Source organism: Lissotriton helveticus, chromosome 9 (genome assembly GCF_964261635.1).
Source record: "Lissotriton helveticus chromosome 9, aLisHel1.1, whole genome shotgun sequence".
Taxonomy (NCBI): Eukaryota; Metazoa; Chordata; class Amphibia; order Caudata; family Salamandridae; genus Lissotriton; species Lissotriton helveticus.
In genome coordinates, this window is record NC_136070.1 from 320,609,217 (window position 1) to 320,635,943 (window position 26,727).

Below are 26,727 nucleotides of genomic sequence, written 5' to 3' on the forward strand. Positions count from 1 at the left end.
TTCACCCCTCTACATTATATCATCACAAAGAAGATAACCTGTGAAAGAAACTGATGCCCCCCACTTGTATATTTGAAGATTATCTCTGCAGTTTGATGCCCACAGGACTCTGATTCCTTTCTCGGAGTTCTAAAGAGGTATGCCTTCATGCTGCTTTGGACAATTGCCTTCCTTTGACTGATTTCCCCATTGATCCATGCAACCACGAGGCACTGCATGTCTGCCTTGCTTGCAAGCGCTGGCTGCCCTGATGATGTGTTGATTAACTGATTCTGCACCGCAGTCCTAGACCAGCTCTGACTTGCCTACCTCCCGACTTGCCCCCTGCCAGTCTGGTGCATAGAAATGGAGAATGCATGTTGCTGCGTGCCTTTTGGAGCTTGGTGAGTATCTTTTACCCCTTAAAATCATGCAGGGTGCTCTCTATACTAACGCCAATGCCCAGCTTCGGTCTCATTCTGTGGGACTGGCCCATGCCTAAAGCACCCCCTGTAGAAAAGTATGTCTTTTCTTGCATGGTTGCCCCCACTTTTTACATAATGTAGATGTACTTTGACAGAGTGTGCCCAGGGATCCCGCCAACCAGGTACCCAGGGCTTATGTACTTTCTCTAAATCTGTACTGTTGCAAAACCCAATTGGCATCTCTCTGGCCACATGTTAGTCCCTTATACAAGGTACCCTAGGTAACAAGGACACTGTGACAAGGGAAGGCCTCTAAAGGGCTGCAGCACGTATTGTGCCACTATTAGAGGCTCTGTACCTTTACACACACAAGCTGTCATTACAGGCTGCGTGTTTTGGTGCAGAACAAAGTGAAGAGTCGACATGACACACCTCCCTGTGTGCCATGCCTACAATCCACTGCCCTAGCATAGGTAAGCCACCCATGTAGCTGTGTGCACTATACTAGTGGTGAGGGTACAGGTGCACGGGCCCTGTACCCCTACAGTGTCTAAGTCAATTCTTATACATTGGAAGTGCAGTAATGTCATGAAGAGTATATGGAATGGGAGCTTGTCATTATGAACTCCACATCACCATAATGGCCTTAATGAAAACTGGGAAGTTTGGATTCAAACTTCTCAGCACATTAAACCCACACTGATGCCAGTGCGGGATTCAATGAAAAATGCACTTAGAGGGCATCTTAGATATGCCCCTGAAAAACAACCTAACTCTAGTGCCCTGGCTGAGTGGCTGCTCGCCAGCTGCCACCACCAGACATGTTTTGGACCCCTGGGTCGAGGGCCTGCTGCACTCGGGGTCCTGAAACAAAGCACATCCTGGGACAAGGTGCCAAGCCTCCACCCCCAGGATGGGCAGGGTCTTCAAAGGTGGAGCTTCAAAGGCTTGCCACCTTTGTGAGATACCTCAGCCATTTGCTGCTCCCAGCAACTGGTCCCCACCAGTTCTGACCTCCACTTTTGGAGGGAGATTCAGCAGGAAAACCAAAGTTAGGAAGAGAGGTGTGCCCACGTTTGCCAACCCACTCCTTAGGTGGGAGAGGCGAGGTGAAGCACAAATCTCAGTCCCAGCCATCTTGCAGATGGGGGATCCAGCCAACCAAAGTGAGGCGTATGCCCCCTCCCACTTGAGAGTGGCATAATAGGGGGTGTACTCACCCCAAGGAAGGGACCCATTGGTCCCGACCTATACCTACCTTTAACACCCCTAAATTTAGTATTTAGGGGCAACCCAGAACCTTGCCTCCTCAGACCAGAGGCAACAAGAAGAAACCAGAAGAAGGACCGAACAGCCGTGCTGAGAGAAGAAGAGGAGGATACCCACTGACTTGACCCCAGCCCGTTCCGACCTCAGACTCCTCCAGCAGAGCCTCTGTGTGTCCTGCAGCAAGCAGTCCTCAAAAACCCAGAGAACCTGCACTGCCTTTGCAATCAAATAGACTATGTCTCCCGTGTACACCGGACATGCTTAAAAACCACCCAACTCTGACTCTGAACGGTTCTGTGAGTCTCCACTACTCCGCTCCCGGCACCCCGAGCCTGAGTGACACAATACACTAAGGAGGTCCCCTTGGCAATCCTAGCTCGTATCCCAGTGACCCCTGAACCTCTAGCAGCTCCTAAACGAAATATACAGGAAACAACTGGAATTTCCCCTCAACTGCGACCGAAGGTGACACCTTGACTGGCTCCGTAACCGAAGCGGTACAGATTGCGACCGTCCGAGCACTTGTGGTCACAAGACCACGATTCCCAAAGACCCCATTCTCCTCATCAGCTGCTGACTGACTCAGAGTGATCTTCAACCGAATCTGCAGGATCAGCCAAGACTGCATCCTACACCCGGCCACCTCTGTGCCGCTGGTGATGTAGTTCTTGTGTTGGCTATTGGGCTCTACAGTGCTGACCTCGACCCCAGGAGGCTTATTTCGCAACCTAGTGGCCTGCTAGCCATAGTCCCCAAGCCCACAACGTGCTTTTCATTTTGGCTAACTTGTGGTCCCTGCACTCTGAACCCGGCCACCTCTGTGCAGCTGGTGGTGCGACTCGAGTTCCCATTTGACAGAATCCTACCCACAGTCCTGTAAATCCAGTTCTGACTTCTCAGGCCTAAATGTGGCTCATGAGTAATATTGTACATCTGTACTGAGCTTGCAAAATCTATTATCTCCTTTTTCCTTCCTTCAGGAAATGCACCAGCCTATAATCTAGAGATACCTGGCTGCATAAGAAAAGTAATTGAGGTGAATACATAGTAAATTATTCTGTAACCGTTGCATTGCATTTAAACTGCAAATGCTTGCACAGTTTTTTTTATATTTACCTGTACCAAGCCTGGCTTGGTTATAGAAAATAAATATACCTAAATAATATTTTTATACAAAACAAATTGGTCAGAGTTGAGTCCTTGAGTGTGTGAAATCATTTCTTGCCTGAGAGTGTACAATAAATACGTAGCACTACCCTCTGATAAGGCCTTACTGCTGCCCACACTACCACAAATAGTGAGAAAGGCACTATCTACTTTAACCTCTGCCTACCTTTGGGGATCCACCGGACCCTGTTCACACTATACCTTACTTTGGTATAATATAAACAGAGCCAGCTTCCTACACCCCCACTAGGGGCTGCTGCCTGGGATCTATTGGTGGCTGACTTCGGAGATTGTACTCTGTTCTGTCCATTCTCTGGGCTTCCCTCCCTATATCAGCTTCTTCAATCTTGAGAACTCCCGTTATAGCACTAATGGCTGCCAATTGCTGCTTCTCTGACTAGACAGCTGGCTGACTCCTGGGGAGTTTTTTCACTCTGTCCTTTCTTTGGCCCCCTCCCCACCTCTGGCGACTTCGAGCTGAAGCATGCCCGTTCAAGCACTGATGGGTGCAGGAGTGCGTCCTTGATGTCGATTTCCCAGGGTGAGATGTGGCTCTTTGCTGTGGTTGCCATGACTGTTCAATATATATTTAGCAGAAAGGCTCAGCTGACACCTTGTCTTTGTTGCTGAGTTTTTTGTTTGATGGTGCCTGTCCTATTCAGTAGTGGCTCTCCTCTGACTCTGGAGTCCTCCTTCTCCTACATTGACAACCTATTCTGTTGCCTAAACTCCATTTTAGAGATTTCTCCTCCCCACAGCTACTGACATGACCCCTTCCTCATGATGGTGGCCAATTCTCAACTACTGATACTGACAGAGGACTGTTAGAATATTTCCATAGACAGTAAAGAAGACTCAGTTTGCCTTACCTAGGTGAAATAAAAGGAGGACTCCTTCACCTTATTGCCACTGGAGTGGCCATCTGTAAAGGTTTCCTGAGCTGTTTCTGTCATCTGATTCTATGACAGAAAACAAATGTATTGGTGACTGGACCCTACCATAAGAATTGATCCCTCTGTTAATTGGCTCGCCTCATTACAGGCATTTATTTTTGGTACTAGCAAGTCACCTACACTGTCAACACTCTAGAGTGTGCTATTAAATCTTTTCTGAAGCCTGTCAATAGACCAACAGCAGAAGGTTCTTCTTATCGCAGCTCAGGAATTCACTGATAATATGAACCTAATAATGTAAGCCCTAAGGATAGTTTGATGGCACTGGTGGGCTGTATTGCATGTAAGATTATCTATCCCCATGATCTATCAAAGAGCGCAGCTAAGCAATTCAAACATAATCTTCTTAAACTGTGCTAATAAAGGAGCGGTCGTTACGGATTTAATCTTCACCAATAGAAGAGTGCCATGGAGGAGAGCTATTGCTGCAGCGCTCCAGTTTAATACATCAAGGAACAACACCACCTGGGCTTCGTATCATCATAACACCACCATAAAATGTCAATGCTGAGTCAATCATCACCATATACAATGGTAATGTTCTCATCCAATCTTCTGAGCACAATCTAGAGAGGCTTGACAACATTTTCATGAAGATTAAAAAGACAATGTCCAACTATGCCCCCATCTGTTCTCAAAGTCAAGGTCCCCCTCCCAACACAGGCACATCCCTTCCTTCATCTATATTATCTCCTATACTACCTTATGTTCCCCCAGTCTTGGCAAGACAATAACCATCGCTGATGGGCTCAGACCAGTTTTTCCTAAGGATGTTTCTTGTCCTTTTTCCATTATCCACCTATTCTAGCGGTGTACACCCTCAGCTCATAGAAGGCAAAGAAATGATCACCATTGCTCACCTTTGGTCAACAGCTTCATCCCAGTGACTATATGCGGGACAACTTTACCAACTACTCTGACCTTCGACTCTCAAAGTAGTTTATTATGTTGATTATTTAAAATCTTACAATATTACACATCAAAAGGAGAAACAGTAAACAGCTATATTCTTGTAAAAACAATTTAAAATGACATTGCATCAGCTTTGTAGTCAGTTAAATATTTACAGCAGGTACAACTCCTAGTTTCCTTTTAACTATTATTAGGAACTTTACAAAAGTAGCATTTAAAATGGTATCATTCGTGATTAGGCACTTAATCAGGGCCTGCCTGTGTGACCTTATGCCTCGTGCCTTGAATAGAACCCTAAGCAGTGCTTTTCTCTCTTGCAAGAGTTCAGGGCAGGTACACAGAAGATGAAGAATATCCTCCTCACCATTCTTGCACAGTCTACATTGCGTTAGGGTTACCGATCTCTCCCACGATGGAAGGTGACACAGGCCTGGCATTATTCCAAATCTAGCTTTGAGGAGCACCTGTATGTTTTTTTCCGTCCAAGGTGTTACCAGATATTGTTGAATTTCCTTCTTTTTATAACCGTTTATTGTCGCCCAGGCGTGTTTTCTCTTTGTAAGGGTAGCTTTAACGTTTAGAATAGATAGATGGTTTGTGGTTTTGTTAATTATTTTCTTAAACGATGTCTTGGTTATATTATTTTCCCATATCGACATAACCGCAAAATCCTTTATTGCTTTCCTAAGATAGAGCGCTGCAGTAGAGTTGGTATCGTTATTTAATTCTCTCCATAACAGATGCGATATTTCATTATGGTGGTCATTTTTTATTTGATTCCATACTTTTATAAAGTGGCCCTGCCTTGCATATTGTTGATTGGTGAGTCCGAATTCCAGACTTACTTGGGCAGGGAATGCGTTCGCTGGAAGATGGAATATGGCCCGATATGCTCTGGTTATGATTTTGTTCCGAGTTTCAGTGTCCATACCCATTACCGCTTCACTACCGTATGTGATAGTCGGTAGGGGTCTTGCACCAATATTACTCAGAAGAGGGCCGTAGGTTAGGCCGGAAAGTGACTTCTGCACAATTCTGAATGCTGCAGTTAATGCATTCGCTTTTCTTTGGATATCCCTTTTTTGTAGTTGGAAGTTGCCCTTCGCGTCAAATAACACACCCAGGTATTTATATACATCTACTTGTTCTAGCTCGGTCTTATCCATGAACCATTTGCTCTTGTATCTTATTTAATTGATTTTGGTAACGACCATGATCTTAGTTTTTGTCTCATTTATGACCATCCCATTATCCTTCGAGTACATGTGGGTCCGCCTAATTAGACGCTGTAGTCCCACTTTAGTGTGGCTCAGAAGTATGACATCGTCCGCATACAGCAGGTTCAAGAGACGCTTATCAGCTAGTTTCGGGGGGTGCGCATTTTCCTCGTCCAGTATTATAGTTAGGTCGGCAAGAAACAAATTAAAGAGGAGGGGGTCTAGAACGCAGCCTTGGTTTAGGCCTTCGTTTGCTGGAATCTCCTTAGATAATGTTCTGCCATCCCCCATCCTCACACTCACCCATGTGTCTGTATACAAGAGGTGAATCAGTTTCAGAAGGGGAGCTGGAATTTTTATTTTCTCAAGTTTTTTCCAAAGTAAGTTCCTATTAACAAAATCAAATGCGGATTTAAAATCTATAAAACATGGATACAGTGGTTGCTTCAGTCTGATTGACTTATCCATAAGTAGGGCGAGAACCATTATGTTTGTTGTCGTTCCAAGGCCTTGTATGAAGCCTGTTTGGTTAAGGGGCAATTTTTTGGTTTCGGTCACCCATTCCGATAGTTTGGTCATCAAAATACTTGCAAACACCTTTGCATCCGTGTCTTGCAAAGTGATCAGCGTATAATTTTCTGCAAGTGCCCAGTTTCCTTTTTTAAAAATTGGAGTTATTAAGGATCCTTGCCAAGACTTGGGTACGGTTCCTGTTAGGATGACTTCTACGTATAATTTCTGTAGGATGGTCGCCCATAATTCTGGGTTTTCTTTGAAGAGTGCAAACGGTATCCCATTTGGTCCGGGAGCACCATTCTTCTGTTTTTTTATAGATTTCATTATCTCTTCTTTTTCTATGGGTATTGGCGTATCCCAATCCTTCTAATGAGCGGAAGATTCCATATCGTTGTCATTTTTGCACCCATATCACATTTCCGGTAAAATTGACTGTATGTTGTCCTGATTTAGATGTTTCCTCAGGAAAATCTCCCAGTCCTTCTCGGTTAGCGGTGATGAGACTACTTGCTTGTTAGATCTGGCAAGACAATTGATAATTTTCCAGAAATCTCTTGGATTCTTCTGCTTACTGGCATGCAATACTTTTGCCCAGTTCGCCTGTTCTGCTTTCATTTTTTCACCCCATATTAGCTTCTTCAAATTTTGATTTAATAGCTTCAAGTTTCCCAGGTTTTCTGCTTTTACCCCCGGTTTCTTCATTAACCTAATAGTCCTGTTTCGATCTTTCTTCAGTTTCATTATTGTATATGGCAAATTTAAATGGTGTTTCTTATCCCTGTTTGGTTCTTTCCCCATTCGCTTCTTATTTGTTTGTGTTTGACATTGCATACTGATCAGCATCCCAGTGAAGTTTTCCCATTGCTCTATCACTGATTCTAGTGCAGTGTCTTTGAAGCATACTTCCGCAAGCCTTTCCACCTGTTTATTCGCTTCGTCTTTGTTAACAACATTCCAAAACAGTTTTTTATAGTTAGTTGTTCCAACATGCCCTTGGACAGTCTGATAAACCTTGTTTGTATTTGTTCCAATGTTCATTACAATTATTTGCTGTGCGTGGTCACTTTAGTTTACTTTCTTTAGTTGGTACGAGGTAATGTTGTGAAACATAAATAATGAGGACATGGTGTAATCAATCCTGGAGTGTGTGTTATACCCAAAGTAACTATATGCTGGAGGCACATCCGTTTTTATTCTACCGTTAAGAATTCGAAGTCCCATAGCCTCAATGTCCTTTACAAGTTTTGTCCCGATTCTGTTCTTATTAGAGTAATTTTCTTTCCCTATATCCTGTTCTGGAATTAGCCATTGATGATTTTGCGATTGCGTTGTATCATCTCTTATGTGGGGTGACATAATATTGAGGTTAAAGTCCCTAGTAATCATAAAATCAGCTAGGGGATCCTCCAATATTTTGTTGATTAGAACATTATTCAAGGTTCCACAGATTGTTTCCCTACTTCGGTTATTTGGCAGTATATATACAGTAATTAGGTATAACGTTTTAGATTTTTGGTTATTTGTTTTATAGTTTAGTTTGACTATAAGTATGTTCGTGCTTTCTACCTCCACTTGCTCGTGGTGTGCCTGTAACGTATTAGAGATAAATATTACCTGACCCCTGCTGGCTCGCCCGAACCTTTGTTCTTTCTTTGCGGGTTCATAGTAGCCGGAATATCCATGTAACAAAAATGGGTTGGTTTCCCGTGTTTCTTGTAATACTATAATCTGGAAACTTCCCACTAGAGAATCTATCTGTGCGTTATGGATCTTACCTCTCAACCCATTAATGTTCCACGAACACATTCTTATTATATCTCTGTCATTACTTATTGTTCCTAGTTTTGATGGACTACCATATCATTGCTTATAGTTGCTATGTAGTGCTACATTAATCAATTTTTCATTTATTTCTAAATTTCTGTCTATGGTGTTTTGCGACAGGTTACAAAAATTTTTTATGGGCGATCTACCAAGTGCATTTTTTAGGACAGAGACGATCTGTGTGTCTACTTTTTCAAGTGTTGTTTCATCCCAAATAAAAGGACTAGGATAGACCTCTGGGATTTGTTTGGTTAGTTCTATGCCCCAGGTTTTCAATGTCATTCGCTCGTTCATGATCTGTTCAGATATTTTTGGAGATATTAGTGTGATTAGCGTCGGAGTCTGGTTACTATTTATCCCCTACATAAACTCAACAGAGATAATGTCCTGACTTACAATGTTAGTCAGTGCTGGTGTTGATTTGAATAGTCTGAGCAAATTCCCACAGTTAAGTATGTCATGCCTGCCTCCAGACTGAAATTCTGGTGTGAATATAAGTTTTTCACTGATTTTCGGGATTTGTAGAATAGGGGCATCATTTTTTTCAATTTGCTTGGGCTTGAAGCTAATTATTTTTTTACCTTCCCTGCTTTTAATCTGTAGATGGTCCCATTCTGATGTTTTTATCGGTCCATTCCCCGCCTTCCCCACTGTAGGTTCCCCATGTTTTTTTATTCTCACATCAGTGCCTTGATTTTGGTGAGGAATCAATGTATGGGTTGAGTTGATAGGGCTGCTTCCATTCGGTTTGTGAGGATTACAGTTGCTTGTTGCTCTTTCTTGTTCTTTCGGGATTGTGTCCAGTATGACAGCCTGCAGCGGATTATCTGGGGTCCTATTGTCCACTTGGCCTTCTAGTCCTCTATCATCACTCATTATTGGGATTTGGTTTTCTTTTACGTTGAGGCACCGTGTTTGCTTTGGACGAGTTGTTGCTTTGTTACAAAAAATAGGAAAATAGTTGTTTCTACCTTTCGTTGTATCCTCTGAGGTTATTGATATTTGGTCATCGTCTGTCTTCCTTGTAGCAGTCGGTTTCGTTTTTTCCTTTTTTCTTACTTTCCGGAGCTTTTTCCTTTGACGTTTTGACATCGTCGAGAAACCATCTAATTCGGTATTATTGTAGATTTCATCCTCTTGACTAGTGTTACACGTAATTTCATTTCCCGGTAGGTCCATAGCTTGGTGGATTGGAAGATTAACGATTTCACCTTGTGGTTGTGTTGACTGTTTTAATTCAATACTTTTAGGGCTGTCAAACCCATTCCCTGTTTCATTTTAGTTTTTTTCCTTTGTAATAGCATTATCCGTATTTACTTTCACCTTACTGATTTGGATATTCCTTTTAGTGTCTTCTATTATGCTTGTTAAAACTGCCGGTAGTACTGCTAGTTTGTCCATAATAGGTACATAAATTCAATCAGAAGTTGTTTTTTCATTTTCTGTCTGTGCTCTGATTATCAGATCGTTTAGTTGGGCAAGTCTGTTATCAATTCCCACCACATTATTTGCCATCATTTTTAGGAGGTCAATTTGTATGTCCATTTTATTTGAATGGTACTGGAGCGCTTCTAGCGTGAGAGTCGAGGTTTGGTAGAAGATATCCCATGGTATCCCTGCTTCGTGATGTTTTATTCCCGATTCTGTATTGTGGGCCATTTCATCCTTAGAGTGTGCGATTCCCCGAGGATTTTTTTGTACCACCATATTTTTGTCAGTAATAGACGAAGCTAAATCATTTTTTTCCAGAGGTCCTTCAGAATCATCTCCCAGCGTCTTGGTTTCTTTTATTGTTTCATTGAGCATGATTTTGTTGTTATCACTCCCCTGGTCAATCCTCTCCTGATTATGATATGTTTTGAATACCTCAGGGAGTACACACAACCGTTTATTGATTTCAACGTTAGTTTCAATGGGGTACCTTGGTGGCGCTTGCTCCATCGTGTCTCCGTAATATTGTTGATTAGTTTCAGGAGTTTGTGAGTGCAGGTTATTAGGGGTAGATTTATCATCATTTGCCCTTGCGTTTACCTTTGCGTCTATATCAGACTTTGTATTGCCTATTTGCAACTCTTTTGGGGGTTCTTGCTGAGTTGACCGTTGCAGTTGGTCTCCCATCAATATTTCTAGGTCCACACAATGGTTTTCCTCACAGTTTAGTTTTATTTGTTCCTTTTGCTGACTGTTTTGCGTCGTGTTACTACTAGTAGGTTTCATGGGGGTCTGTAATTTGTCCTTGTTTGATTCTGATTTCATTGACATCAGAGCTCCGGTTGGGTCCGTCAGAAATTGGAACTTGTCCGGTATTTTACCGGATTTCTCGAACATACGTGCAATCGGGGAGATAAGCGACTGAGTCATTCCAGGTGCGTTGGTTTTTAATTTTTTTGATACCGTGGATTGCTGCATTCTTTTTGCGCGTTTTGTTGTTGTGCCTGCAGTCCTTTCTCTTCTGATCTCATGTTATTTACTTTGTTATAATTTCTGGGCTCTTTGTGGCTCTTTGTGGCTGAGTGAAATTTGTTTTCGTGAGTGACACTCAAAAGAACACCCTGCTACTCCCCTCTTGCGCTGCTACTACCTGGGGACTCAGATCCGCACAGACCACAGAATCCACACACCCTCCCAAGCCTGTCTTCTCCTTTCGTGCGCTGCCGTGTAACCACTTCCTACACAAGCACAGTACGCAGGGAGTATTATGGTGTTGCGGTGTAGGGCAGAGCCAGAGGCAATGGGATGGCTTTGTCCAAACAGAGTTAACTTTCTTCACAAGTTGAATGCAGGTTCAGTACAGAAAGTGCATACGTGCACGTCACGAAAGTTCAAGGAAGGTTCGGTGAGAGTTAAGCAGCATGCAGCTTGTAGTTTTGTTAAAGTTTAAGTTAAGGTAGCGCTACGATTGTTGGGGCTTACCGTTCCAATCCAGTGCTCGATAATTATCCTCCATGTGCCTTGAGGCTTTAGTGACTTTGGCAGCTCCAGGCGCCGCTGCTTTGGGAGGGCTTGTACAGGAGCTTGCGGTATCTCTCATACACCCTGCAGATGCTCACCTCCTTGCACCTCCTCCTCACAGCACCCTCGCAGGCAAAGCTCCTCTCGTCCTCCTCTCGTTCTCTCCACTAGCAGAAAGCCGCTTTTCAGACACATCCAATCTCGGCAGGCTAACACCTAGGGTGAGCGAACTGGAGTCAGTCAGTCTCCGTACGGGTTTAGGTAGCAGGGTTAGGTGAGTCCAGGAGGTGGTGTGCTTAAACACCTTGCAGCTGCCTCTCTCCCGTTCACTCAGGGCACAGAGCGGCGGCAGGTGCTCGGAGCTCGGAGGTAGCTGGGTTATGTGAGTCCAGGAGGTGGTGTGCTTAAACACCTTGCAGCTGCCTCTCTCCCGTTCACTCAGGGGCACGGAGCGGTGGCAGGTGCTTGGAGCTCGGAGCTCGGAGCTCACGGCTCAGGCTCTAACTCGGGTAGAAGGACTAGCCTGGATTCATGCGCCCGCCCAACGGCCAGTTCCATAAGCACCGTGTGCTCCTTGCTCCAACTTACCGGATAGTCCCCCCCGACTGAACCCGGCTTGCAGCTAGCGCCGATAGTATTCTCCTGCTCCTGTGTCCCTGGCGGTTGTAGTATCCGGGCCGAGGGCGGCAACGGCAGCGTTGTTTTCTCAGCGCTAGGCTCAGCGCTCACGCCTGCACGTAGCCTGTCTCCTCTGGCCACCTCTCTCGAACGGCTGACCTGACATCAAAAACGTGGACTGGATTCTCAGTGACTGAGACAGACACTGACTGAGCACGGTCTAGTTCAGCCTCCGACTCTCTAGAATGGACCTATCACAGAGGATGCCCATTGATGTTGCATCTATTCGCCCTCATCCTATCCATCATTCTAGCATCACTCCCAGCAGTCCCTCTCCTAGTCCTACTCTCTCAATCTTTCGTTCCCTCAACCTCCAGTGGTCCCTCTGGGTTGTGGACTCTCCCCGACACCCTAGCAAACACATACTCCCCTCCTCTCCTAGGCCACATTACATTCCTATCCACAATGATGAACCCTTTTACCTTGAGGACAAACCCACAGACCTCAGTCAAGACCTTCAGGTAGTTCAACCCAATCTCCAGAACCTTATATACATCACCTTGAAGCTCAAGAAGCACTTAAGTCTTAACTTGACCTCTCAGAACAATAGAACACATCACCAAAATCAATTTATTCCAATCTCCATGGTATGACTTAACTTCTCTACTCAGGTCTCAATGATCAATGAGAATTCAACAAACCCTCTCATGAGCTCCCAACCCCACTCCAACACTACCTCTAGACCCCAAGAGTTACAGTACACCTATCCGATGCTGACAAACACTCCCTTCTGATATCTTATACCAATACACACAAGGGCTCAACACTCTCGCGGAGCATCATCCGGATTATTCCCCTCCAACCTGCATAGAGAACCCAGTCTCAATAATAGATCCATAAAAAAGCATAATCTTCTTCAAGTCCACACGACACACCATGAGACATTAATTGCTAAATCTCATTGCAGATCTTTGCTCCTCAGTTGCAGATTGTCGGTAAAATATGCAGCTGACATTAATGATACCATTCTTGCTCAAGACCTACACCTCTTTATCTTAATGGAAACACAGCTCAATGATTCATCCCCTCCCATTTTGGATATACTAGTACCACCCACCTACAACATCATCAGAATAGACATATCTGGAAAAGCTGGGGGTATCATAGCACGCATTTACAGCTCCACGCTCACCCTAAAACATTCACAAATGGTACAGTGACATTGTGTGAATACCTAGGTAAAGAAATATTGAGCAATAGCGGTCTTGCCACATAAACTACACATACTTTACCACCCCAGGTAATAACTTACCTTTTATTACACAAATGATGGAGACCATCTCCTCTAACCCAAACCAACAAACCAATTAGTCGTCCTTGGGGATTGCAGCTTCAATTGGAATTACTTAAATGACCCCATTCTTAACACCTTCAAGGCCTTTCTTATGGACCTCAACCTAATCCAATCTTGCAATGGACCAACACACAATAGAGACTCCATCCTCGGTCTAATCATTGGCAAGGATTACTTGATACAACTTGAATCCTGGTCTGATCACTACTTAATCGCCTTACTTATCCTGGAAAAAGTGTTTTCGGGAAAGAGTAAACTACTTAAGCCCAGACAATGGTCTAGAGACCTAAGACATATTAATCCTACTGAGCAAACTGCTGTTAGCAACAACATCCTACCTCCTCCCACAAATATGATGAATGTGAATGAGCCTACCAATCATTACATCCAATCCATGACAGTCAAATTGGACACAATTGCTCCAAAGCACCAGAAAAGAATACTCAGCAGACAGTCCAAACCATGGTTCAATGGCAGTTTAAATGAGGAAAGGTGCGTTTTAAGGCTTGCTGAGAGATCCTCGATTTTTTATCCCTCTAGCCCTCACCTCAAGTAATTGAGGCCACTAATATGCTCCTACACCGGAAGGTCAAAAGCAGAATACTTCAGATCACAACTAGATAATGCCAAAAACAGACCCACATTTTTTTTTAAATACTCAAACAGCAAGCAAGTTGCCTTTCTAAACAACAAAAAGGTGACAGCACCTAATGGTGATTAGTGCTCCTACACACTTCATTGATAAGACAAGGAAGATCAAACTAAAATTGCAACTCGCCTCTCAGCCTTTGCTCAACCTGGACCAGCCCAGGACAGCTCTACTTGGACTGGATATACCTCAAATAATAAGGTTACTTGATCTTCCTTAAAAATTCCTGACGAAAACAACATACTCACAATATTGACATTTATAAAATCCTCTAACCATTTTATTGATCGTACTTTTGCTAAGCTCCTCAAGGAGCTTAGATCTTTCTTACTTCCTTTATGGACGAATATTATCTAAGCACCTCTCTCTCAGGGCATGGTCCCTAAAAGTCTAAAGATGGGACAGGTCACCCCTATTTAAAAAAAAAATGCTCCCCAGTCAGATACAACAAATATTGCCCAATCACCAACTCTAGCAAAACCTCTGGAGAAATGCGTTCACCTGCAACTCTCAAACACATTGAACAATTCCAACTCCTAGATAGTACCAACCTGGCTTAAAAACTGGTCATAGCATCAAAACAGCTCTGACACATACTATGAATGATGCCCTGAGACTGCTTGATCAGAATGAATCCTGTCTACTTGAACTTCTTGATCTCTGCTCTGCGTTTGATATGGTCGAACATGACAGCTTGATTGACCTCCTTGAAAATAGGATGGGGTTAATAGGTACAGTTTTAAACTGCTTTGTTTCATTCCTTCTCAATAGTACTCAAGATTCAAAATTAACAAATTACTGTCAAACATTACACCAGTAACAATTGGAGTGCATTGAGGCTTCACACTCACCCACACTAATCAACCTGTTCATGGAATCTCTTACAGACATTTGGAAGATTTCAAACATTAATTACCATATTTATTTGGATGATACACAAGTGTATTTGAAAATCTCCTCACCTGAAGATGTGAAAACGCTCAATTGCACTCTGTTGAAAACCCAATAATGGCTGACCCGCAACCACCTCAGGCTTTACACCTTAAAAACGGAGTTCCTTTTGGTCACTCCTCACAATCTCTCGGGCCCCGTAGATGATTCGAGGTCTCAACTGCTCCCCCTACATTATTGAGTTTACTCAATAGCTAGGCATATCTTTGGCCAAAAATCTTTAATATACAAGATCATATTAATACACCCATCAGGGGAGCCAACAAACAAATCAATATTCTATGGAAAATCAAACCATTCTTGTCCTCATTGGATTTTCAGTTAGCAGCACAATATCTAGTAATCTCCCAATTAGATTACCGGAGTGCCACTTTTGCCAGTGTAGACTGGGCAGGCTGCTCAGGTCTGGTTTGAGGAAGTGGATCAGGACCAACTAAAGCGACAGGTTGCAAACCAGGTAGGAGAAGGACACTAGGTCTTGCAGGTAAAGAGGGTTTTATTGGGATTACACGTTTGGTATTCAGCATTAAAGTTCTCCGTGTCCTAAACGTGAGTCTCTCCCTGGCGAATTGGCTGGGATCCGTCTTTGCAGCGCGGGTGTCTTCTCCCGGGTCTTCGGGTCTTCCTCGCTTGGATAGAAGGGATGATCACGGAAGCAGCACACCGCTCCGGAGCCCATGCAAAGGAAGCCAACAGAAGGACGCCGTTAGTTCAATGGCCTCAAGGGAGGGGTTGCACCTGTGGGGCCGTGTGAGGTGAGGCGGGGAGTGTTCACCCGTGAAAATAACGTGCAATACGCTTCCGGCAGTGACGTGGTGGAAGGGCAGACACGAGGTGGGGGTTAAACGCGGGGTAAAGGATACATAAGGAGGGGGAAGACGCGGGAGACAAACGCGGGTCTATGTACAATAATTACACACTCTTCCTTCCCGCCCACACTGCCATACGCTGCCGTACCTGGGTCAGCCACGCTCCTCCCCTGGGAGAGTGGCACGGCGGCTCGCGGGGTCGTTGGCCTCCAGGCACTCCGTATATTTCGTCTTCTCCTCCGGGATGTTCTTCGGGGTTTTCTCTCTGTTCTTGGTACTCTCCTTCTCCTCCGCTCCGTTCAAACCGCTCTCCTACGCCGCTCCTCGCCTGCTCTTCCTCCGGGGTGATGTCACACCCCCTGTATCTTGCTTCCGGAGGTTTACCCAGTCCGGGTGTTGCGACGTATGTAGGGGGAGTGGTCTCCTCCTCCTCCGAGAACGCCCACTTAAAGGCGCTGGGTCCCTCATCCAGTTCTTCGAGTCTTGTCTCCCAGGGGTCCGTCTGCAAGGAAGGAGGCACAACAGGGTCATTCCCGGGAGTCCACCACTCCTCGTTAGCGCTCCGCATTGCCTTGTTACAGTCCACCCCCCCTGGTTTCTCACGATCGGGGAGAACCGGCATGCGGGAGAGGAAATCGGCGTTTCCATTGTCCTTCCCTTTCCTGTGGACCACTGTGAACGCAAAGGGTTGTAGGAAGAGAAACCACCGGAGTACCCGGGCGTTCTGAGTCCTGTTCCTCTGCATCCACTGCAGAGGGGCATGATCAGAGTACAACGTGAATGCCCGGCCCTCCAGGTAATAGCGTAGCTTGTCAACAGCCCACCGAATGGCCAAGCACTCCTTCTCGACGGTGGGATATTTCCGTTCCCGGGGGTGGAGTTTACGGCTGATGTACAGCACAGGATGTTCAGCGTTGTCCACCCCGATCTGTGACAGAACAGCCCCGATGCCCGTCTCTGAGGCGTCCGTAGCCAGGGAAAAGGGCCTTCCGAAGTCAGGGGGCATTAGCACCGGGCTAGTGGTGATGGCTTTCTTTAAGCTAAGGAAGGCATCCATGGCGTCCTGTGAAGGGGGCAGTGGTAGCGCGTTTCGGACGTTCTTTTGTAACAGGTTCGTCAGGGGGGTGGCTATGACCGCAAAGTTCTGGATGAACCGTCTATAATACCCCACCAGGCCCAGGAAGGCACGTAGCTCTCGTTTTGTGGAGGGGAACGGTGTTTCGGTGATAGCCTTTATCTTCTCCTCTTGGGGTGCTATGACCCCGTCTCCCAGCATGAACCCCAGGTACTTCACCTTCGGGTAGGCGGCTCGGGACTTCTTGGCATTGACGTGTAGACGAGCCTCTCCCAGGGAAGACAGCACAGCGGCCAGGTGTTCTACGTGCTCTTTCCATGACTGACTAAAGATGACGATGTCATCAAGATACACCGAGCTATACCTGGTATGTGGGGACAACACTCTGTTCATTAGCCTCTGGAACGTTGCGGGTGCCCCATGGAGTCCGAAAGGGAGGACGTTGAATTCATACAACCCTTCCTCGGTGGCAAAGGCGGTTTTGTGTCGGTCCCCCTCCCTTAGGGGTACCTGCCAATACCCCTTTGTAAGGTCCAGGGTTGTTATGTATCTCGCGTCCCCTATGCGCTCGATGAGTTCATCGACCCGGGGTATGGGGAACGCGTCAAACGTGGACACCGCATTCAATGCCCTAAAGTCCATACAAAAACGGGTGGACCCGTCGGGTTTGGGCACCATGACTATGGGGGATGACCAACTACTCTTTGAGGGTCTGATGACCCCCAGGTCCAACATGCTTGCGACTTCCTTCCGTACTTCTGCTCTTTTCGCAGCAGGGATGCGGTACGCTCTTTGTTTGACTATACTCCCTGGGGTCGTGTGTATCTCGTGTTCCACTAGGTGAGTGCACCCAGGAGTGTCAGAGAACAAGTGGGAAAACGGACGGAGACCGTCCCATAAGGCCTGTTTCTCCCCTTCAGAAAGGTCAGGATTGATGGGTAGGCTTCCTAGGGTGGACTCTACATTCTTTTCCGGCAATACGAGATGGGATGGCTGGGGGCTCGGTCCTAACCACTTCTTCAGGAGGTTTATGTGGAAGGATTGTGTGCGTCTGGGCGACATTCGCATCTTATAGGTTGTACCCCCATATTTCTCGAGGACCCTGAACGGTCCCTTCCATTCACTCCGGAACTTCTGTGTGGACGTAGGCAGTAATACCAGAGCCCAATCCCCTACGTTCAGCTCCCTCCTTCTTTTCCCTTTGTCATAGTACCGCTTTTGTCGGTTCTGGGCTGACTGCAGGTTTGAGTATGCTAGATCTCTTAATTTGCCCAGTCTGGACCGCAGCTGCTGGGTGTAGTCAAGCAGGGAGCGCTGCTCCTGTGCCTCTTCCCTTTCCCAGGCTTCCCTGGTTATTTCTAGGAGGGATCTCGGTTGTCGGCCATACAAAAGTTCGAACGGGGAACATCCTATGCTGCTCTGGACTTGGGACCTTATGACATATAAAGCTAAGGGGAGCATTTTGTCCCAGTCTTTGTTCTCCGAGCCCAACAGCTTCTTCAGCGTGGACTTTAGGGTCCTGTTATAGCGTTCCACTAATCCATCCGTTTGTGGATGGTACGCGGATGTGCGGATGTGGGACAGGTTCAGGGTCTTGCACACCTCTCCCATCATTCGTGACACAAAGGGCGTCCCCTGGTCTGTTAATATTTCGCGGGGAAACCCCACTCTTGAAAAAAGTTCCACCAGTCTCTCCGCTACGTTCTTGGTGGTCGGGGTGGTTAGGGGGTAGGCCTCGGGGAACCGGGTGGAATAGTCCACTATCACCAAGGCGTAGGTGTGGCCCCTAGTGGTGCGAGGTAGTGGCCCTATGATGTCCATCCCTACGCGTTCCCAGGGATTCCCTATAATGGGCAGAGGTTGTAAGGGGACTGCCGGGGGTTTAGACAGGTTTTTTCTCTGGCACACCTCGCACTGCTGACAGTAGGCCTCTGTCTCTTTATAAATGCCGGGCCAATAGAATAGACGCAGTATATTCCGAGTGGTTTTTTCGGCCCCGCTGTGACCTGCGGTTAGATGTGTATGGGCAAAGAACAAGATCTGTTCGCGGAAGTCTTTCGGCACCTCTAGCTGTCCCTGGTCTCCCTCTTCCCCTTCACGATAGAGCAGATCGTCTCTGATAACGAAGCGGGGGTATCGTTGCTCTGTGGCCGTGGTTTGTGCCACATGAGCGGTTTCCCACGCATTGAAAAGGGCAGGGTCGTTGGCTTGGGCGAACTTAAATCCCTTGCGAATGACCCAGGGCTCGGCAGACAAGAAGGCACCCACTGGATGGATATCCAACTCCCTTTTAAACAGGGCCAGAAAATGAGGGTTATCCACCCCTAGAATCAACTCCTCGGGCAGAGAAGCCACCACCCCCACCCTCACCGTGCAGGGCTCCCCCTTAGCTGGTTTGATGGAGATGCGTGCGATGGGATATGTCTTAACGTCCCCGTGGACGCATCGGATGTGTACCTTGCCCTCCCACCCTATTTGGGAAGGGACCAGTAGAGACTCCCGTATGACCGATTGCCTACACCCTGAATCCAAGAGAGCCTTTACTGGGACTTGGTTCACATGCACTCTTACGTAAAATGATGGTCCCATTTCGGCGGTGTACAGTACCGCCTTAGGGATATACCCGACTTCCATGGGTTCCTCGACAGGCTTCTTCCGGGGGCACATCCGGGCTATGTGTCCCCACTCCCCACATTCAAAGCACTGGGGACCCCTTATCAGTGTGACCTCCGGTCGGAAGGGTCGTGGCTTTGGGGGTTCGTAGACAGGTTTCTTCTTCTCTGTCCGCGGGGTTGGTACAGGCGTCTTTGTGGTTTTCTCTGTCTCCCAGGGAAATGTTCTGGGTGCCGCTCTTGTATAGTTGGCCGCCATCTCGATGGCCTGGGCCGCGGTTAGTCCTGGGTGTTGTCGTAGCCATCTTTGTGTCCCGTAAGGGAGGGCCTCCATGAATTGCTCAAGGACTATGCTGGTCATGACTTCCTCTTTGCTCCGGTCGTCGAGGCGCAACCATTTCTCGGCGGCCATCTTCAGGCGTAAGTACAGAGTCTTGGGGTTTTCCCCTGTAACCCCCTTTTCCTTTCGGAACCGGATGCGGTATGCTTCGGCGTCCATCCCTAGGTGATCCAGTATCACCTCCTTGATGGCGGCATAGGTGGACGTACCGGCATGGTTTGCAACCTGGTAGGCCGTCTGCGCTTCGCCCGTCAACAAGGGGGCGAGAAAGAAAGGCCATTTTTCTTCCGGCCACCCACACGCACGGGCGGCTCTCTCGAAATTTACCAGGAAGGCATCCGGGTCTTCGCCCGCGACGTATTTCTGCAAGGCTACCCCGGCTGGGTGAGGACCCGCCGGTCTACGGTCCCCCAAGGCAGCGGCCCCTGGAGTCTGTACCGCTTTCTGTAAGCTGTCCATCTGCTGTGTCATGGTGCTGCGGAACAAGGCCCGATCTGCGTCGGCTGTGCTGATCTGTTGGCTAATGGCCCACTCCAACTTCTGTTGCCCGTCGATAAGGGTCTGGATGACCTGGTCCACCATTATTTCACTGTCCGAGGGAGTAAATCCCACTTCTGACACCACTGTAGACTGGGCAGGCTGCTCAGGTCTGGTTTGAGGAAGTGGATCAGGACCAACTAAAGCGACAGGTTGCAAACCAGGTAGGAGAAGGACACTAGGTCTTGCAGGTAAAGAGGGTTTTATTGGGATTACACGTTTGGTATTCAGCATTAAAGTTCTCCGTGTCCTAAACGTGAGTCTCTCCCTGGCGAATTGGCTGGGATCCGTCTTTGCAGCGCGGGTGTCTTCTCCCGGGTCTTCGGGTCTTCCTCGCTTGGATAGAAGGGATGATCACGGAAGCAGCACACCGCTCCGGAGCCCATGCAAAGGAAGCCAACAGAAGGACGCCGTTAGTTCAATGGCCTCAAGGGAGGGGTTGCACCTGTGGGGCCGTGTGAGGTGAGGCGGGGAGTGTTCACCCGTGAAAATAACGTGCAATACGCTTCCGGCAGTGACGTGGTGGAAGGGCAGACACGAGGTGGGGGTTAAACGCGGGGTAAAGGATACATAAGGAGGGGGAAGACGCGGGAGACAAACGCGGGTCTATGTACAATAATTACACACTCTTCCTTCCCGCCCACACTGCCATACGCTGCCGTACCTGGGTCAGCCACGCTCCTCCCCTGGGAGAGTGGCACGGCGGCTCGCGGGGTCGTTGGCCTCCAGGCACTCCGTATATTTCGTCTTCTCCTCCGGGATGTTCTTCGGGGTTTTCTCTCTGTTCTTGGTACTCTCCTTCTCCTCCGCTCCGTTCAAACCGCTCTCCTACGCCGCTCCTCGCCTGCTCTTCCTCCGGGGTGATGTCACACCGCCTGTATCTTGCTTCCGGAGGTTTACCCAGTCCGGGTGTTGCGACGTATGTAGGGGGAGTGGTCTCCTCCTCCTCCGAGAACGCCCACTTAAAGGCGCCGGGTCCCTCATCCAGTTCTTCAAGTCTTGTCTCCCAGGGGTCCGTCTGCAAGGAAGGAGGCACAACAGGGTCATTCCCGGGAGTCCACCACTCCTCGTTAGCGCTCCGCATTGCCTTGTTACAGCCAGCCTACTCAAAGTAAAGTTGGCACTGTTAAAGGCCTTACGGAACTCAGCTGCCAGCATCATAACAGGTTCCAAGAGAATTAACCACTTCACTCCAGACCTAAAACTTCTAAAATGGTTCCTGTGTGAAGCAGCTAGAATCCAATGGAAGATTGCGTGTATTATGCACAAGACCCTCCACCACAATGCTACTGTCTATTCGGCCCAAAAACTTGAGCTATCCAGGGGTAGTCACTCCTTAAGAAGCACTGACTCCCTGCTGTTGAAACTGCAGAAATTAAACAAGAGAAAACTGACAACTGCTACTTCTCGTGCAATGAAGACAAACCCTTCGAATAAATTCTTTGAAAAAGATGCTAAAAAGCTCTTGATGCATAGATTTCTTTTCTAGGCGGCCTGGTCCTTCTTCTGCTTAAATAGCGTTAGTGGACTCCTGTGGATCTTGGAAATGTTATGCTTAATGATTTACTGTAGATATGTAATTTTGTGATCATTCCTTCTCTTATTGTCATTTCGTTTTCTCTTTTCTTGTTATGTATGACTCAATTGCTATTTGCACAGTGCTTTGATACCCTGACGGGGCAGGTTAGCGCTTTATAAAACTCAAATAAATAGCTAGTATTGAGACAGGCATCAAAGAAATCTATTTTAATGGTCATTACTGGTGAGTTTGTATAAAGACAGTAGGTGCCAGTGATGTTGGGAAATCTCCAGAAAAGCTGGATGATCTGTTTTTAATAATTTAAAGGGCTTGCCATTGCCTGCTGGAAGTGAAAAAATCCCCAGCAACCCACCAACCACCTCATTTGTCACACTCCATAATTTTTGTCTTTTTACTATTCTGCAACATTTTCTCTGGCCCCTGATCCTGCCAGACCAAAGGGAGTGGCCAAGGGGCCTTCCCCATTCAAGGCCTGAATCTTCTCTATCCTAAATTCTACACCATTGACATTCAAGTTTACAGAAAAGAGGTAAAGTAGTAGTGTACATGTTAACTATCTCCTGGAAATAATGACAAACTGCGTGCATTATATAATAGCTATTTTGTTCTTCTGATCTCTGTAACACATCTTAATGTGATGTCTGTGTCTTGTACAACACACTTACACCCGCAAATCATGTACGCTCACTGGAAAACTCTCAATAAATAAAAAATAACAAATCTGTAACTTGAACTTGCCAATTGACTTAAAGACCATTGTGGTAAAATATGTTGGCAAAGGAACCCTGAAATGAGTATAGAGATAAAGTGGGGAGCATATCAATAGGTCAAAAAGAGTTATCCTATCCCCTCTAATGGTGATCATGGAGCAGCTGAGACATAGGGAAATGTGAGGTACTCAGTGGTTTATGGGAAAATGCCTTTTCTACAAATGAATGGATAAGGATTTGGAGACACGCAATCTAAGCTTCACCCCTGTTTGTCACAGAAGTGCAATATGTATGGCATTAGCTTAATATATTGTGTGTGTCTTAATCCTATTAATATAGAATGAAACATTAAACATGTGACTGGAGTGTTTTTACAATGGAAAGTAGACATTCATATAAGTGTGTTCTAATGCCTTCATTATAATGTTACAATTTGTAGCTCTAACACACATTTCCATCTGTGTATTTTGAGTTATATTCTAGTTACCTAAAGTATACTTTCTGTGTAATAATGTACTTATTAACGTCCTACATTTTATTGTAATCGTAGGTGCACACATAGCCATGTAATTAAAGTGCACATTGACTGCTTTATTAGATTAGCCTAACCAAAGGCCCTAAGTGTTTAGTTTTCAGTGATTATTATAATGTTCTTTCTTTTGCAGTTGAGTTCACATGATCTTATAATCAATGAAAGGCATACTTTGTATTAAAGATAGAGCGACTCGGAAGGAGAACTTTTGACACAGACGAGAGGCGCTAACGAAACATAAGGGAGGACACATATTCATGTCCCATCTGGAGATGGGAGACATTTAAGGACGTCCTGATGCTTGAACTGTTGGACGAGGAGGCTCGAGTGAGGATGCCATTACTACTGTTCATAGGTAGAAAATTACTGGAGTTGATCATGTGGAACTCTCAAATGTTCTATGGGTTTATCTGGTGTTCACACTTTAGGCATTAGATCAGATTCTCTAGCGACTCCGAGGCGTATGGAAGTAATTGTGATATTCTCATTGTGTGCCTTCATGCTCTGCAATTTCCCTGATTTACAAGAACTTCTGCTGAAGTCTCCTTGATACTGACATCTTCCTGTTTTCTATGATTTAACTAGATCCCCAACTTTTCAACCTCAAGTTTAGGATTAGTTTAGATGATTTTAAATTTACTCATGCATAGACTGGAAGATCAAAACCTATATGGTGATCACCTAATTTTGTTCCTTATTCTTTGTATTGCTGCACCTGAGGTTCTTGTATGTCATATGTTGTATTGACTTAATTTCTTTAGACACTTTGGATATTCTGTGGAGGTCTCGAATCTTTACAATATGTTCTTCAGCTTTATACACATCAGTTTGACTCTTAATTTCTAATATACCATGCTTAACATTATCAACCAATTCCTGGTCCTTAATGTGTAGCCAAATGGACTACCCTGTAAATTGAATTTGTTGAATTGTTATTAACTCCTCTTTACTTCTCAGGCATCTAGAAAGGTACATTTCAGGGTAAGTGGTAAGATTTGCCCAGTGCTCCAGCAGATTCAACAAAATTACTCTGATACGGAGAACTACTGAAAATGAAGAAAGGCATTTTAGTGACACGGTATTAAGATCTGTTAGCTGAAAAAATGGGCCAAACAATCATTCTGACTCCACTCTTGACCCTTGAAATATTGTGACATTGAAAGCTGACCTGAAAAAAAAGTAAACTTTACACTTTATATATTCAAATACATTTGCATAAAACATACCATTTTTCTCGCCCAGCATTTCAAGTACAAATAATTTACTCAGGCTGTCTCTCCATAGCTGTTGCAATACAAAACAAAATTATTTTTTTTTTTTATGTGCACATCTCAACAAGGAACATTTTAGGCAAAACAAAATAGGATACATTCACTGTTCTTGGACACACGTACAGTAACTGAAGAGAAGCAAACACTGTTCTGAATAACCCACCTGTCAATTTCAATTAAGCTAACTTACCTACACATCCAGGCACAGCTAGAGTCAGTAATGCAACTGATTTTACTTTGGAGCAAAATTTAAAGTACTGTAAAATGAACGAAACCTTGATTTGGCTGCGTGGGTGTTATACATGTGTTTTAGTCATATACTGTCTAAGAAGCAAAAAGGGCCAGATGAACAAACATTAGGAATACCAATATCCTAATTGCGATTCTCTCTGAATCACAACTAGGAAATCAGTACTCCTAAAGTATGAAATTCCTTTAGTTTCAATTAGGGATTACTTGTGCGTCACAAATCGAATATCAATGAGGTAGGTCCTTCTGATTCGGTATTTGAAAGGGACACCACTTCCTAATACCGAATCGGTATTAGGTAGCAAATTCAAATTGTGATTTGGTAACAAGGTACTGAATCACAATTTGGCTTTTCTACATTTTAGAAATCTTTTTTGCGGTCCTAAACCACCAGCTGGCACATACATCAACCAAAATTGCCCCCGGTAAAATAGCGAATCAGTAAAACAGGCTGTTACTGAACACAAAACCTGAAATCCCAATGCATCAACCCTAATACCGGGAAAAATAAAGAATCGCAAATAAACCCATGCGCTAAATTACCTAATCGCAAAATAGCGATTCGTTTATACCGAGAAAAGCATCACCCCCAGGAAATACAGAATCGCAATAAAAAAATCGCAACGGAATGCATCAAAAATCGCAAATACCGAAAATCTCCCAAATCGCTATTTAGCATGGGCAAAATAAGGGGAATCTCAACCAGGAGGTAAAATTGGTGAAAGGTAAAAAAAAAAAACAATTCCTACAGGTGGATACAATCAGAAACTCTTCAAATATGCCACTGGGGACCCTGTATGTCATCTAAAATGGCTGCCCTCTACGTGCTTGCTAGGAGGATGAGAATCAATGCAGCAGCACAACACAGGAGGAGGATCCAGGAGAGCGTATTCAGGGTGCTCATCACATTGCTGGACCAGAATGAGGACCTAATCTATGACAAGTACAGACTGAATCGTGCCATGATCATGCGCCTTATTGCTGACCTGGAACCACTACTGCAGCACCAGACACGTAGGACCAACGCCATCCCTGCCCACATCCAGGTCCTATGCAGCCTGCACCTGCTGGTGTCTGGAAGTTTCCAGGGGGTGGTAGCGGTTTCCGGAGGCGTATCGCAAAGCGCACTTTCACGCTTCTTCAGCAAATTCCTAGATGCCATGCTGACAATAATACATACTCACATCACCTTCCCCACAACCCCACAGCAGTTGAACTGGACCAAACAGGACTTCTACCAGGTGGCATAATTTCCCTATGTCATAGGATGCGTTGACTGCACGCATGTCCCCATCTGTCCCCCCTCAGCCAACGAATACATATTCCGTAACTGGAAGTCCTATCACTCCATAAACGTGCAGGTCGTGTGCAATGCCAAGCACATCATTACAGACACTGTAGCGCAATTTGCCGGCAGCACACACGACGCCTACATATTCAGACACAGTGGCATCCACAGGCGTCTGCTCAACGGTGAATTTGGAGAGGGACACCTACTAGGTACATACTTATGCCTAATCATTAACTCCATCATCACATATGTACTTCACAAACAAAGTGGCAGTAGGGGAAAAATGCGCAAAATAGTATATGAATTCTCCCTTACTGAGGATCTTGAACTAATTAGGTCGTATGGCCTTTGGACGATTCAATTAATTTGCTTTGCCATCTGGTAACTTACACATAACTCATTGCCCTGATGAAGTCTTTGGCATATGTGCCTGACGAAACACGTGTTGGCAAGATCTTTTGGCTTTTTCAATTGCTGAAGAACTTTCAATGGTTTGGTTACCCTGTGGCTGGACTGAACTGTGAAACGATATAGTATGAAGAAAACATGAATTTGGAACAATAAAAAGTAGAAATGAAAACTGTCCAACTTGGAAAAGAGTGTTATTGATATGGACACTTACATATGCTAGCGTTGCTCAGGTTGGAAATTGTGTTTATCATCACTTATGTAATTGTATTCATGCCGCTAACCCTTTGCTCCCCACCCTGCAGGTGACAGCGCATACGCCTTGCGAGAATATCTCCTCACTCCCTACCTCAACCAAGCAACACCTCAGGAGCAGCGCTACAACGCAGCACAAAACAGTTCCAGGAATGTGGTAGAGCAAACCTTTGGTATCCTGAAGAGTCGCTTCCGGATCCTACACAACACAGGAGATGCATTGCAGTATAACCCTGTAACCTGCTGTCGGATAATAGCAGTGTGTGCCACGCCGCACAACATTGCCACAAGAAGGGGGATACCGATAGAGGT